Here is a 17,515-nt window from a genome sequence, read left to right as displayed (position 1 = left end):
TAAGGGAATGGAATGAAATATAGTTTTAAAATCAAACATAGAGATACAATGAAACTACACTTCATTTAATAAATAGAAATGTTGAAACTCTTTACATGCATAATGAAAGAAAACTAGCTCGAATGGTGGTAGATTATCTCTGAGAATAGATGTTATGGCTATAAAACTTCCTAAAATATGTTACAATGAAGCTTAAAGGCCATTTTATCATGAATAAACAATGAGAAAACATAAACATCCAAAACCCTAACCCTAGGAGATGAAGTGCCAAAAGCTTGTGGGCCTCGATGGGGTAATTTGGAATATCAACTTCCCGAGGTCATAAATTTTAAATATGATCTATGTTTGGCACTCAAAATAACCCATTAAAAAGGTCTATTTCAGGGACAAACTTTCAACTAGGCTGATATTTTACTAGTTCCCCAAAAAATGTCATTTAGAGCCTCAAAACGGATTTGGAAGTTCACGACCTGAAACTACCAAAAATAGAAAATTGCCAAAATAGGAAAATTATGTTGTGAGCTAGTGGAATAGGTGGGTGGAAACCAATATCCACCTAGATAAAATAGATCCCCCTAATTTATGAGGTGAAAAGATGCATTTATGGCTAAAATACATTACAATAAAAAATACCAGTGAGTAAGACGAAGAGAGAAAAACAAATAGCAGACCTACAGTGGCTGAAAAAGGTAGCATTAGAGACATAAAGAAGTACATCCCAGAGGTAGGCATACCCATACTAGGTACTGAGATAATAGAGCATGGATACCTACACAATGTACTATTGAATGATGACATCAAGGACTAGTCATGACACAATATAGATCTCTAGCATAATACTTATTAGTAGGGATGGACACTTATGGAAGTACCCCCAATGATGGCTCTCAAAGTATATAATACATTCTCCCATGTAAATTGGGGGAGGAATTTGTCATGAGTGATGGGAGCCCCATGCCTTAAGATCTTCAACTCTTCCCAATGGTATGAATTGACTACATGTGAATGAGTGAGTTGATGTCAAACATTCAGGGAGACTGTTTGATTAACAAGCAATGAGGTATTTTGTTAAGAGACACGAGGGAGACCACTGATAATGAAAATGTGTCCCAAGGTATATAACATAGTCTATAGAGTGTGAATTAATTATTTGATGTTGAGAACTCTGCAAAATTGGTCAACACGGGCCAATGATGAAAACCTACTTTCAACCACAAGGAATCTTGCTACTGAGAATCACAAGCTTCATGGTATTAGGTTGTTTCTAGATCTACATCCGATATAAGGTGTTGACGTAGATGGAAAGAGATCCATAAAAGGAGGGCCTAAATGTACCCCCCATCACTAACACAAAATTGGCACCATGATAAGGTCTTTGATGATAGCAATTAAATAATTGGTGTACAACTGACATAAGGATGGCTAACATAATATGCATGATGATACTTGCAGATGGCCAACTCTAGATAGGACTTCCCTTGAATATATAATGGCATGACACAATAGTTAACTTAGAAAGATAGACTAAAGAATACCAAACAGACATAATGGTGACACAAGAGGTATCACCAAAGCCCATGGACTGGAAGGGAAACCAATTGGGTTAGATATTGACTCAAATCAAGCTAATGGTGTGCGTATAAATCTTGGAAAAGACAAATTGTAAGAAGATGACTCAAATAAGTTCCATGTTCAAAGGTGACACGGAACTTCCATGGTACAACATGAAATATGACAAATAATCCCCCCTCCCTTTTTTTATAGTGTATTCCTACATATTTTAGCGAGCACAAAAGAGAAGACAAGTGAGCTTGATAGGTTTCTTTTTCATTCATTTTTAATGAGACTGAAAAAGTGATAAAATAATACTCATAAGGGTTCCGTTTTCATGAGTTTTATAGCAAGGAAAAAAATAGATAAAAGTACACTCGTGTCCTTCTCATGGTTTAAGAAGCTTGAGAATGGAAAAGAGATCTCTTACTATCTTTCATCTTGAATAACATGTAGGAAAGAATGGAAAGACCTCAGAATATTTAGGAAGGTTTAATGAACATGAAAAGATAGCAAAATAATCTTGGGATTTTCATTGTTCAATGAGCATGAAAACAAGACCAAAATGAAGCTCATTCTAGAGAGACAAGTGGTATAACATATGCTTCTTGTTTCAAGGATGACAAAACTAACCTAAGCAAAGTAGGTGGCATTGGAAAAGTGTCTGCAAATGGAAATCCACTCATCCTAGCAGTCTATCTGAAAGGTGATGATGGATTGCAAGATGGAGGAAAGGTTGATGAAAATAAAAGAGGTTGACTATGGGTACAAGGTTAGAAATTGGAATGAAGGAAAGCTTCATTATGGAAACATTGATAAATACATTGAATATTGTGAGAATAAGTGACCATAAATAAATAAGTAAAAGTGTGGGGATTCCCTATGAATAATGATGGCCATAAATAATATACAAAGAGAGACATGAGGCTTAGTAATGATTCCATGGCATGTACTAAAGAGGATACTTGAATCTACAAAGATCACAACATGGGCACCAAAATGGTAATCGAGTGTTATTCTAGGGTGCTCATGAAGGGTAGGCTCTATCATACAAGTTACAATGTGAAAAAATACATGGTTAATGTTGCAACCTGGCAGGGTGGCTCCTAAGTTGAAGTGAAATGGTGACATAAAAAGGACAATAATGTAGTGAAAATTTTGATGAATATTAATCCTATATTCTAGTTTCGACTATATATCTCAAGGAAACATTAAATGTGATGACATGTCTAGAAACCTAGTTGAAATTTAGTCATAAAGTCTTCACAAAACCATTAGTAGCATGATATAATGATAAAGTGACATGAATAAGACTCCCAAGAATTAAATATTTGAAAAAAGAGGTATGATCAACTTAAAAGGATACATCTTGGACCCACTTCCACAATATAAAAAGGGAATTTTTTGATCATTTGGCCATTTGTTCCCCACTTAGAGATAAACTTGGTGAAAACCCTCATGCTACCAAAACTTGATTTTCATATCTTGGGAGCATCAAACAAAGAAATTTGATTATGTCACCACCAATTTAGTCCTCATTAGCTCTTTCAATTAGTATAACTTCCATACATGTTTTCCTTGAATTTTTAATACCGGAATCCTCCTACTCAAGTTGTGGTTGCTTCAATGTAGGAGCCTAGTAATGTTAGAATGAAATTGTGAAAGAGATTTTACTAGCCTTCTAGTGCATAGTTAACATTGTGGCAGAGCATCTAAGGGATTATTTTTCAGATCTACAGTAGAGGAGGTCATATTGTGACCCAGTTTTTAAACATGAGTAGATATTGATGAAATATATAATGAGTTGGTTATAACAGCCCTGGGATAAAAGTTCATGTAATAAAGTTAATAAAGGAAAAGTAAGACCAAGGTCATGGGAAACTTATTCCTAGATGAATGCTGGGAAAAGCATCCTAATGGGCATCACTTGTTGTTTACTATGGCTAAGGAAATTGGCAAAGGCTTTGGAAAGGTAAAGTAGAAATTATTGGCATTTTTTTATGAAAATAAATGAAAATGGGAGAAAAGGGAGATGAAAGGTCACAGGTTTGCATCAGGAGGAATTGAAGGGAAAATAGAGGAAATTAAATAAAATAGAGGCCTCAATAATAAAAAGGCTTATGAGGAACAATTCATAGCTTTTATCAGTTCTATCCTTTTGCGGGTTTAGCTTTTGTAAGTGTATCTTTGGCTTGTTTAGCCTTTTGTCAGTTTGTATTTGGAGTTAGTTGGAGATAGGAGGAGATCGCCAAGAGGAGAAAGCAAGCAAGAAAGCAAAGGAAGGCAACGGAAATAAATGAAACAAAATGAAGGACAAGGAAATTAAAGGAAAAGCAAGGAAGGATTAGATAAGGCAGCTTCAACAAGAGGACTTGCAAGTAACAGGTTTCATGTGTGATTTACTAGTTGAAGTGTGAATGCATGGCACATGAATTTTTGTATTTGGTTCATTTTCTATCATTGACATGGGTTTTCATGGTTTGAAAGTGTTTTTAGCCTTGCCTTGCCAATTCATGGATAGCAATGGTGTGATGGGATTCATTCTTGGTTGAGCTTTAGATTGATGAAAGTTTTTGGATCTGGGTGAGGTAGTCCCAATAAAATCCCAAGGGTTGGGGGTGGCGATGATTTTCTATGGGAATCTCTCAGCGGGTGGGTGGAGACAAGAAAATTCCTCAAGGAACAATAAAGGAATTATGAGGCATCCAAGCTTGGTTTGGTTTTGTGATCTCAAGACCGGTTTAGGTGAGATCACGGTAGCATGAGGGTGGAGGTGGTTTAACCTCTGGATTCCCTTGGTTGTTTATATCTTGGTTTATCCAATGATATCCCTCATTCATGGTTGGAATATGGCACGAGGGTGATTGGATGAAAGAAATATTTGGTTCAACCTAATCTATGATCAGGTGGTACATGGAATTCTCGGACTTGGTTGGATTTTGCATCACTTAATGAGATCTATTTCTCTATGGAAATATATGAAGCATTTGTACTGGTTAATATCATGATTTGATGTTTATTTTGTAATGGTTACTATGATGATTATTTGGTGGTTAAAATCATGGACCTGTTATATACTCTAGCTATGACTTGTTCATCAAATTATATGTATTTGGTTGGTTGATGAAAGCATGAGCTAAAACATGTTATTGCAATTATTAAGAGAGGGAATTAGACCTTCTTGGTGAATCTCAAATAATTTTCAGGCCCCTATGTTTAGATATGCATTCATAACCTGTAGATTTCATGTTCCCTATATGTTTGACAAAATTATTGTCATGGTTAGGCCTGGTTATATCAAGTTCTTGACTAAGCTTTGTATTTTCTTGATGTTATATATTATTCTAGAAAGTCTCATTAATTTTTGGGCAGTGGTTGAGAGCCAGGCCCTGAAAAAGTGACACTGATTGTAGGGTCGCATGCTCATAATAGGAAACTATATGTCACATTCGCTACCTTCTAGGTGTATGCATGTGACTAGTGGCCTACAGTTGCATAAAGACCTTGTCATGCATGCAACTGGGGGCCCATATCACTAAAAAGTCAAGTTAGCTTAGTGTTTGGGCACCTGGAATGGGTTTTTAGCTCTTGGGGATCTTGTAGCTCTTCAGGAAGGTCAATGAAGTTACAGTTTGTCGACTCCACTTCCTTAATTAATCTAGGAGGTCGGGTCATGTCATAGTAGCCCTTAGCTCATGTTTACCTTGGCAAGCTAGTTAATGTGGGTAAATGTTGGGGCAGGTGGTTATGGATTGGTATTAGAGCATGGTTCAAACACTTGGACTGGATGGGATAGATGCATGTTTTAATGCATGCATTGTCAAGATTTTAGTTATCATGCATGAGGTCATTGTATGCAACTAGTGTTGTCATGCAAGATGTTGATATATTGATATGATTATGTATATACATGTATCATGCTAATTTGGACTAATTTTTCAGATGATATAACCTCCCCTGAACATAATTTAGGTATTATTTTGATTATGATATCTATTTGGTTTATATAACATGGCATGTTTGTAGGAAAAACATGATCAAATATGACAAGCAAAATAGTGGACTATAGTTCATGTGACTCTCCCTACAGATCAGTTAAAAAAAAAGAGATGTGTATTCTCCTAATATACCAAATACATTAAGGAGTTTGAGGGCAAATATCAGAAGTTGAAAGGCAAACAATGACAGGTTGGTTAGGGCTTGGGTCAGAGTTGCAAGGGCTAAAAAAGAACAGGCAGAGTTTAATGCAAATCCTTCAAAGTTTGTTAGACTTTCAAATACAGGGACAACTGAAGATTAGTCAAGAATAGGAAGAGAATACTAATGGGGCATATGGTAGCAAGTCTCAGTCAGCATACAAGTTGGATAGAGGAGACACAGTTAGAGGTGGAAGATCATTGGATACACCTGGCAGGAGGACTGGTATGTATGGAATTCATTCTAGTTCCTCATCTAGGAGAAATCATCACCATCATCACCATTATCATCCTTATAGGAGGACTGAGTACTTTCCAGAGGAGTTCAATAAATTCAAGCATCCTACATTTGATGGGCAAATTAAGAAGTCAAAATATGCCAAGGCATGGTTTCTTGGGATGAAAAATTATTTAGATTACATAACTATTCAGAGAACATGAAATCAAAAATAGCTACCTTCAATCTTAAAGAGAAAGTACATATCTAGTGGGAATATGTTAAAAATGTTAGAGGCATTAAAGAAGAGTTTATTTGGGATGAGTTCAAGAGACTATTCAAGAAGAAATACCTATCTAAAAGATATTACGATGATAGAGCTAATGATATTTATGAGATGCAGATGGGCTCTATGAAATATGATGAGTATACTAGCAGGTTCTTCGATTTGTTGAGGTATGTTCCTTAACTCAAGGATGAGAAAGCAAAGATTAAAAGTTTCATCAGTGATTTTCTAGCAGCATATGGATATTGGGTTGTGTTTGATGAGCCTTGATTATTGGAGGAATCCATCAGAAAAATGAAGCATTGTTATGAGCAATCAAAGCGTAAAGTTGAGCCTAAGCATGATTTGAAGGGGAATGAAAAATCTAAGGGGAAGTGGCCACTGAATCAGGGAATACGTCAGGATGTAGGTAAGAAAGAAAATTGGTATCCTTACAATAAGCAGAATGCAACTAAGAAGGGACATGGACCTCATCCTATAGAGAAGCAAAATAGAGGTGATGGTAGGGGACCGTTGCAGTGTTGTATTTGCAGAAAATATTATCACGAAAAGGATTTCCCATTGTACCAGGGTGGCATGCCTTAGAGCTACAATGTTTAGGAGGTATACAAAATTGGGGATGTTGGTCATAGCATTCCTCATACTTATGCAGTTGTGGACAACAAGTAAGAATATCACCAGTAATCCATTATTGAGATGGAAGGTAAGCTTTGTGATCGAGTTGTTTCTATTTTGATTAACCATAGATCCATTTATAGTTATGTTAATCTTGACTTGGTGGATAAGTGTGTTTTGACAAAAGAAGTGCATACAGAGTCTTGGTTGGTGCAATTGGATACAAGTACTAAAAATAGAGTTCATCATTGGGTAAGAGCTTATGCATTTGAGCTGAAGGGTATGCCTACAAAGACACATCTAAATGTGCTTCCATTGGGATCATATAGTATGATTTTGGGTATGGATTGGTTGTACCTCCACAAGACCAAAGTAGATTGTTATGACAAGGCTATTGAGTTCCTGGATAATAATGGGAAAAAGACAATATTGTTGGGAAAGAAGAATCCCCTAACGGTGAGGATGGTTAGAGCTATGCAAGCTAAGCGCAGTTGCAGGAAGGGGTGTGTATTATTTGCAGTTCATATTTCTAGTGATAAGGGTAAGGATGTTGAGGATGTGGAAGTCCTCAAGAGGTACCCTGTCTTGCAATAGTTTCAGGATGTATTTCCAGCAGAGATTTCATAGTTTCCTCCCCACAGGGAAGTGGACTTTTCTATTGAGTTGGTACTTGGAGAAACACCAACATCAAAGGCACCTTACATGCATGGAAAATTTTAGGGGCGAATGTTCGCCCTTTGGTGAAATTAAGGGGTTTTAAATTTTTAGTGGGCGAATATTTTGTATCATAGTACATTTTTACAAATCACCTCAAATAGCCCACCTTATTTTAAGGGAGAGGGTAAAAAAGGTAAATTTAGCCCTTGAAATTAGGAGTTACAACCTTCCATTCGCCCTAATTTTCAAGAATAGGTTTTATTTAAGTGAATCCTATGGGCCAAATACCATATTTATAAAAGAGGTATGGTAAATTAATAAAAATATAAATAAATGAGAGGTATGGTAAATCAATAGAACATTTTTTATATTTACTCCATAAATCACCTTATATACATGCAAGGGTGTAAACAAATAAAAATATAAGTAAAGTGGAGGTACGGTAAATAAATAAAACGTCTTTTTATACTTACTCAAAAGGTATGGTAAATAAATATAAATATAAATATAAATAAACTAGGCGTATGGTAAATAAATAAAACCTCTTTTTATATTTAGTCCATAACCCTCGTTCTATTTATGAAGGCTCAAAAAAGAGGTTTTATTTAAGTGAATCCTATGGGCCAAATACCATATTTGTAAAAGAGGTATGGTAAATTAATAAAAATATAAATAAACGAGAGGTATGGTAAACAAATAAAATATTTTTTTATATTTACTCCATAAGTCACCTTATATTTATGAACACTCAAAAAATGTGTTATATTTAGGTGAAACCTATGGGCAAAATACTATGGGACAAATACCATGGGCTAGATTATTATTAATACCATGCAAAAAAACATTATTAACCCTAATATTAGTATTAATAAAAATAAAAATGGCACATGGTATTAACCCATGGTATTCACCAAAATGGCACATGGTATTGACCCATGGTATTCACCTGGAATGTAGCCTATTTAAATGGGGGAATTAAACCAGCATAGATCCATCTTTACTCTGGATCTACTAACCCCCGAGAGGTATCAAATATCGTGATATGCAAACTAGCATAGAGTGAAAAAATATTTGATCCCTCTTGGGGCTTGGTGGATCAAGAGTAAAAATGGATGTTGTAATTTAATGTATGTTAAACATTTTAGCTTGGTTAAAATAAAAAATAAAATAAAAATCAACTATTAATTTTATTAATTTTTATAAATTACTAATAGTAATTTTTAAGCTCTAGGTTTATGATAACCCATGGTAATACCATGGTATTCATGTGAGCATAGACTATTTAAAGGGGAAATTCTATCATCTTAGATCCATCTTAATTCTGGGTCTACCAAGTGCTCAAAGGGATAAATAGATTTCATCCCCCTAAGAGTGGTAGATGTGGAGTTAAGATGGATATAGGTTGGTTTTTATGATAATGAAGATATTAAATAGACTTAGAAAATTATATTGTAAAAACATCTTAAGGTGAATGGTTAAATCATAGACATTGGACAAGTATATTTGTATACTTTTGTTTTAAACTGAAACAAATCCAGGGCTAAAATGAATGGATTGATTGCACTAGTCATCCTTCTATAACTTTCTAACATAGGCTGGAGTAAACAGATTGTAATTTGGGTAATTTTTCTAACTGCAAACAGGAACATACTTGTGTATTGGCAGGGTGGTTACGAGGTCCCTAGAAGTGATGAATTTGAATTTTTCTTGGTTTTATATATAGTATTAGGTTTTTTCTCATGCTTTCTGTGAATGACACGGGTGAATTTTATCCTACACCCACTAGGTTATCGATATGTAATTTCGGTAATTTTGATTTCAAAAGATATTTTAAAGAAGTTCAATGATTTCATTTGTGTATTCAATAAACATAATATTCTAATAGAATTCTACATTTGTGGTTTACCTATACAGATTACATGGAGAAGTATTAGTGGTGTGACATCAATTGTCCTCAAGCAGAGGCTTTAGTTTTACTCTTTTCTGGAAGCAAATACTTTCTTCCAACATTTTTGAGTTCCATGAAAAATTTGAAAGTCCTAATAGTATTCAATTATGGGTTCAAGAGAGACATAGTATTCAATTATGGGTTAAAGAGATCCACACGGAATGATCTATCGGCCTTATCTTCACTTAGTTTAAGACTATTCACTTGGAGAGGCTGCATGTGCCCTCACTTCAAGAGCATAGTAAAGTCATGTGGAACTTAGAGAAGCTATCTTTAAGCTTTTAGTGAAGATTGGAAAAATATCTGGGTTCAATAACACCCAGTCAAGCATTAAACTTCCAATAATGCTAGATTTTAACTTGGAGCACTTTTGTGATTTGGAGGATATGCCCCCTCATATTTGTGACACATCTTCAATTGTGAATTGGACTATTACTAACTGTCATTTCCTTCGAAAGTTACCTAATGAATTGGGGAACCTCAACTCTTTAAGAATGTTAAGGAAGGAAAGAAAGTACATTATGCTAAGTTCTCTTATGCTTTTCAAGTTTTTCTTGGATATCTACAACGTTTCAGGTAGGAAAGTACATTCTGTTAATGAAAATTTGTCTTGATAGAAAGGCCCAATTTCAATTTCTAATGCTTTCAAAAAACATTGTATAACTGTAATGTTTCTAAAAGGAAAGCATATTTTTTCAATTTAAGTATCATGATCCCATATTCCAACTTATTTTTCAGTAACCCATTAGGCTTTGTAGCTTTGAATAAATCCATGTCTTTTGATAAGATCCTCTTCCAAATTAGAACGCAGTTTCATTTTGGCAATAACCACATACAATGTCTTGATTTTGTTATTGAGAAAATAGAGGTTGTGAAACAAGCCTATGCCATACAAGAACTTGATTCATTGATTACGTATCAATTATGGCTCTTGATGTAACAATGTCTTGATTTTGTTGCTTGAAAATAGAGGTTATGCTTTACTATTTCACGGAATTTCTTACAGTCTTTCCATAAGTATTGATTTGTAATCTCAGTCACTGAGGGATGACAGTAATGACAAAGGTAATATTCCATGGTTTGAAGTTCCCCTCTTACTAAATATTTAATATATCACCACAATTTAACTGTTAGTTAAAGGAATTTTATTTGATTTGTAAACAATTCATTGCTTGATTTATAGATTTTGATTTTTTCCATTTTTTATTTTTTTCTCAGATTTGGTATGAGATATCTTCCAAGATTTGGGTTCCCTAGTTTCCCCACCATAGCTACGAGGTTCAGATGCTATCATTAAATATTCTTAGAATGTTACAACTTTTCCAGTAAGTGTGCTTTGAAACATTGTTGATGCTTTTCCATGGTGTTAATGCAAATAAGCACTACAACTAGTGCCATTATTTAGATTAAGTGCCGAAATCTAGGTGGTATTGTAATGATGGAGTGATTGTTTTCTAGCTACTAAGGCCATATGCATTTTTATCTCTCATGTTGTCCTGAGATATTCAAATCCAAAATAAGAATTGAGGTCTCGTTTCCACTGTAGATTGCAATTAGTTTCTTGAACATAATATATAGTAGATTATCTTTTACTAATCAACTGTGGATGTGATCCCTCACAGGAAAGGAAATTCAAAGTGACTTTGATTTCACATTGATTTGTCAAAACATCCACACAGGAAAGGAGATTCAAAGTGACACTAATTTCACACTGATTTGTCAAAATGGAGGCAAGAGAAAAGGAAACTTTGTATTCAACAATGCTTTTAATTTCATATGTACATGCACAGACATATTAGTAGAAAATATTGAAGGGTTGCCTAAGTAATATTTTCCATTCCACTACATTCTTTACAGCTTGTAAATAAATAACTCGGAACAATTCATTACACTACTTGTTATTCTTTATTAATCAGTGGTTAAGATTTTGATATTGAACTGGCTAAGATTTTTCTTCCTTCTCTGAAATTGTGTGTTCTATCATGCTTCTTTTCCATTCACTATGTATAGCATATAAAGTGTGTCTAGTGGAGTAGGAAGATTGGAAAGTCTTGTGATCCTTGAGCTATGTTACAAGGTAGAAACCCAATGGGATAGGGTAGGTGCATCCCCACAAAGGGGTCACAAATACCAAAGTTGGTATTGGCTAGTGCCTTGAGCTAGAAAATTTCCTTTACCCTTGTATTAACAGTGAATCTGGAGAGGATTCTAATATTATCTTTATAAGATTTATATCAATTAAGATTGATGAATAAAATTCATGAGACATGAGCTAGGATGTCCTTGCAAGGTGGTTGTTGATTATTGGAAGCTATGATGGCCATTATGTCAGGCCAGGTGGCCGCACTCCCTTGATCGTGAGCATGATTGTGATCAAGATGGAAGACTTCATAGTCTAGATTGATTGTTTAGCAATGATAGTTAGTGGGCTCATTTAAAAAAGCTTCTATTTCACTAATCCTTTTTATAGAGTTTTCAGATTAAATTTCCAAAGGTTTTAATTACACTATAGAGTTGAGTTCTGAGAGAGTTGTGATTCACAGTGTTAAGTATAGCAGCTATGACACTTGAATGAAGACAAGCATAGTAGAGGTATCAGACTCTGTTATAAGCTTAACTACATATTACAAGGGACTTGGTTGGCTTTTTTATAATTTTATAAAGAAGTTCCATGTCGTGGAAATGTGAAAAAAAATAGTGATATTGCCACCATGTGGCTCTTGTCATATATGGTTTTATACTTTTTCAAAAAATTCTCTAAGAGTTCACAATGCTAAGATTCACTAGGACTTTACAAAGTTTTATTATTTAGTGAAAGACTCGCCAAGATCTTACAAGATTTTATAATTGAGTAAAATATTTGCCATGCTTGGTGAGAGATTCGCCAAAAAATTATATATACATATTATATTATTGATAAAATCGCCTTCCATTTTTCATATATACCATGGAGATTCGCCCATTTATTATACATATAAATTTGGGGGGGGTTCTTAAAATTTTCCCTGCTTACATGATGAGCACTCTAGAGTTAATGGAATTGAAGTTTCAGTTGAAGGAAATGCTTGACAAGGGATACATTAGACCAAGTGTATCACCTTGGGGTGCACTGGTATTGTTCATGAATAAGAAGGATGGTACTCTCAAATTGTGCATTAATTATAGGCAGCTGAACAAGGTGATGATCAAGAATAGGTATCCATTGCCAAGGATTGGTGACTTATTTGATCAGTTGAAGGGAGAAACAGTGTTCTCAAAGATTGATATGAGATCAGGGTACCATCAAGTGCGCATCAAAGAAGAGAATATCTACAAGACTGTTTTCCAGATCAGATATGGGCATTATACTGCTCCCTTCAACTAATCAAATAAGTCATCGTGCACATCAAAGAAGAGAACATCTACAAGACTGCTTTCCGGACCATGTATCGACATTATGAGTTTGTTGTGGTTCCTTTCAGTTTGACTAATGCTCCAACTACTTTCATGTGTTTGATGAATAGTGTGTTTCATCCTTACTTGGACAAGTTTGTGGTAGTATTCATTGATGATATATTGATATATTATAAGAATGAGGAAGATCATGTCGAATACTTAGCAGTAGCATTGAGATTGTTGTAATAATTTTTTCGGATATATCCCATCCATATTGACTTGAAGATTGACGTTTCGAACCTGCAACTAAGGTTCATCATTAGGATAAAACATGATGATGAACCTTAGTTGTAGATTTGAAACATTTATCTTCAAGTTAATATGGATGGGATATATCCAGAAAATTTATTACAACAAGCTACCAATCCTAGAAATCTAAAATCTGAAAGTATTGAGATTGCTAAGAGAACATCAATTGTATGCCAATCTTAGTAAATGCAAATTCTTTCAAACATCGGTACATTACTTGGGACATGTTGTTTCAAAAGAAGGTATAGAAGTGGACACAGAAAATATTAGAGCTATCATGGAATGGGTTGCTCCTAGGAATGTGGATGAGGTCAGATCATTCATGGAGTTAACATCTTATTACAGGAGGTTCATCAAGAACTTCTCATGGATTTCCTATCCTATTACATAATTGCAGAGGAAAGGAATGAAATTTGAATGGATAAAGGAATGTGCCAGTTTTGAGCAGTTGAAACAGTTGCTCAAAAATGCTCCAGATTTAAAGATTGCAAATCCAGATAAAGAGTTGTGGTGTGTACAGATGCTTGCAAGAAAGGACTTGGTGGAGTCTTGATGCAGGAGGGATAGGTGGTGTTCTACGATTCAAGGAAACTAAATGAGCATGAACATAACTATGTGACTCATGATCTTGAGTTGGCATCTATTATTCATGCCTTGAAGATGTGGAGGCATTATCTTCTTGGAAGGAGGTTTATTTTGATGAGTGACCATAGTGGTCTGAGGTATCTATTTGACCAACCTAATCTGAATTCCAGAAAATATAGATGGTTGGCTACGCCCAGTGAGTTTGATTTTGAGATCAGATACATTAATGGAAATGAGAACATGTTTGCACATGCTCTCAGTAGGAGAGTGTAGGTAAACCATGTTGCAATTGAGAGCATTTATGGGACATATTTGGAAGAGTGGGTCTTGCAGGTAGGGTACCATGATGACAGATGCCAACATCTTAAGCACATGTTACAATAGGGTACAGGTGAACAAGATGTGGATTATCATCTCACGGTAGATGGTTTGGTGCAATTTAGGGACATGATCTATATGCCAAATGACAGCGAGCTCAATAAGATTATCTTGAGGGAGTTTAATGTAAAACCATATTCAATTCACCCAAGATACCAGAAGATGTTGAAATTTGTGAAGAAGTTCTACTATTGGCCGAATTTAAAGAAAGAAGTGGCAGATTTTGTTTCTAGATGTCTAGTTTGTCAGCAGGTGAAAGTTGAGTGTAAGTACCTAGCTAGTTTCTTACAACATATTCTAATTTTGAAGTGGAAATGGGAGGTCATTTCCATGGATTTCATTATAAGTTTCTCAAGGACATCGAAGCAGCATGATTCCATCATGGTTGTGGTTGATAGGTTGAGCAAGGTAACTCATTTCATTCTTGTGAAGACTATTAATTCATCCAACGAGGTAGCTCATATCTTCATCAAGGAGATAGTGAGATTGCATGGTATTCCTAAGAATATCATATTAGATAGAGATGACAATTTTACTTCCAAGTTTTGGAAGGAGTTGTTTGCAAGTTTGGGCATAGAATTGTCCTTCAGTACAACTTATCATTCTTAAACAAATGGACAGACATAGAGGGTAAATAGGATACTGGAGGATATGTTGAGGATGTATTTCATGCATTAACAGAGGAGGAAGGAGGAGTATCTTCCACTGATAGATTTTGCTTACAACAATGGTTGTCACGAGTCACTGAGGATGAGTCTGTTTGAGGCACTCTATGGGTAGAGTTGTAATACTCCCATCAGATGGAGTGATCTAATGACAAGGGTATTGATTGGACCGGATATGTTTGTAGATAGGGAACATAAAATGCAGGTTATCAAGAAAAATTTAAAGGCATCACAGGATAAGCAAAAGAGTTATGCAGATCAGCACGGGGCATTTAAGGAGTTCTAGGTTGGGGAGCATGTGTACTTATGAATCAAACCTAAAGAATTCCTTAAGGATTGGATCATGTGCCAAGTTTGCACCTCGGTATTGTAGACCTTTCGATATCCTTGAGAGTATTGGACCAGTGGCTTAGAGACTTGCATTGCCTTCAACAATGAAATTCCATGTTGTTTTCCATGTTCCATTGCTTAAAATATATGTGAAGTAAGTTGATCATGTGATTGAATGCTTTGTATTGTAGGTGAAGCCAGAAGGAGAATTCCATATGAAACCTCAGTTCATATTGCAACAGAAACAACTCATGCTCCTGAACTGAGCAATCGAGCAAGTTAAAGTTCAGTGGAAGCACTTTGTGCCCAATGAAGCTACATGGGAGATCTCTAATAATATGTGGGCTATGTATCCTTCATTATTTGTCGGTGGAGGCAAATGAGTTCTTGATATATGTACATATTTATGTATGGTTGTTATTGTAAATACTACAATGAGATGTGTTATAAAGCTCAAATAAGCGGTATGGTTGTCATGTTGTCATGTTTGTCATGATGGTTTTTCTTTTGAGCAGGTTGTTCATTTTAAATATTGCATCAAGCTAATTTATAAATATCCATGGGTAGTATGTTTTGGTTTCAATGATATTGCTGGTTATAGGTGTCATAGAATATCAAGGATGGTGTTCCCCTAAGGGGGAGGGTCCTGTAACATCCTTGAGTTAAAATTTCATGTAATAAAGTTAATAAAGGAAAAATAAGATCAAGGTCACGGGACATATTCCAAGTTAGATGTTGGGAAAAACATCCTAGTGGACATCACTTGTTGTTTATTATGGCTAAGGAAATTGTCAAAGGCATTGGAAAAGGCTTTGGAAAGGAAAAGTGGAAATTATTGGCATTTATTTATGAAAATAAAGCGAAATAGGAGAAAAGGGGGATGACAGGTCACAGGGTTTCATTAGGAGGAAATTGAAGGAAAAATAGAGGCCTCAATAATAAAAAGGCTTTTGAGGATCAGTTCACATATTTTGTCAATTCTTGTTTTTTGCAGGTTTAGGTTTTGTAATTCTAGCTTTGAATGGTTTAGCCTTTTCTCAGTTTGGCTTTGGAGTTAATTAGAGAGAGGAGAAGAGAACCAAGAGGAGAAAGCAATAAAGAAAGAAAAGGAAGACAAAGGAAAGCAAGGAAAGAAAAGGAAGAACAAGGAAAGCAAAGGAAAAAAAAGGAAGGATTGGATCAAGTAGATTCAACAAGAGGACTTGCAGGTAACAGGTTGCATGTGTGATTTCCTAGCTCAATTGTGAATGCATGGATAATGAATATGTGTATTTGGTTCATTTTCCGTCATTGGCATGGGTTTGTCTAGTTTGGCAATGTTTTTAGCCTTTCCTTTCCAGTTATTGGATAACCATGGTGTGATGGGATTCAATCTTGGTTGAGCTTTAGATTTCTAAAAGGTTTTGGATCCGAGTGAGGTGGTATCAGGAAAATCCCAAGGGTTGGGGGTGGAGATGGTCTTCTTCGGGAATCCCTCAACAAGTGGGTGGAGACAGAAAAATTCCTCAAGGGATGGTGAAGGAATTCTGAGACATCTAAGCTTGGTTTGGTTTTGTGATATTGGGATTGATTTATGTGAGATCACGGTAGCATGAGGGTGGAGGTGGTTTAACCTATAGATTCCCTTGGTTGTTTATGTCTTGGTTTATACCATGAGATCCCACATTTATGTTTGGAATATGGCACAGGGGCGATTGACTGAAATAAATATTTGGTTCAGCCCAATTAATGGTTGGGTGGCACGTGGAAGTCCCTGACTTGGTTGGATTTTATATCATTTAATGAGAGATATTTATCTATGGAAATATATGAATCATTTGTACTAGTTAATATGATGATTTGTTGGTTGTTATGTCATGGTTACTATGATGATTATTTGTTGGTTATAAGCATGGACCTATTATATACTTTAGCGATGGATTCTTCATGAATTAATATGTATTTTGTTGGTTAATGAATGCATGAGCCAAAAAATGTTATTGCAACTATTAAGAGTAGACCTTCTTGGTGAATGCCAAATAAGTTTAAGGACCCTATGTTCATATATGCATTCATGACCTTTAGATTTCATGTTCATTATATGTTTAACGAAATGACTGTCATGGTTAGGCCTAGTTAGGTCAAGTTCTTGACTAAGTTTTGTATGAATTTCTTTGTCTTGATGTTATATATCATTCTTGAAAGTCTCATTAAAATCTGGGCAGTGGTTGGGAGTGAGGCCCTAAAAAGGTGGTACTGATTTCGGGGTCGCATGCTCAGAACTAGAAATTTTGGGTTGCAATCACTACCTTCTAGGCTTATGCATGTGACTAGAGGCTTATAGAGGCATGGAGACCTTTTCATGCATGCAACGGGGGGGCCAAATTACTAAAAAGGTAAGTTAGCTCAAGCTTTGGGTGTATG

This window comes from Pinus tabuliformis, chromosome 9, assembly GCF_031772625.1.
Source record: "Pinus tabuliformis cultivar Carrire ecotype Pingquan chromosome 9, CPIR1, whole genome shotgun sequence".
Taxonomy (NCBI): Eukaryota; Viridiplantae; Streptophyta; class Pinopsida; order Pinales; family Pinaceae; genus Pinus; species Pinus tabuliformis.
Note: the sequence above shows the minus strand (reverse complement) of the source record.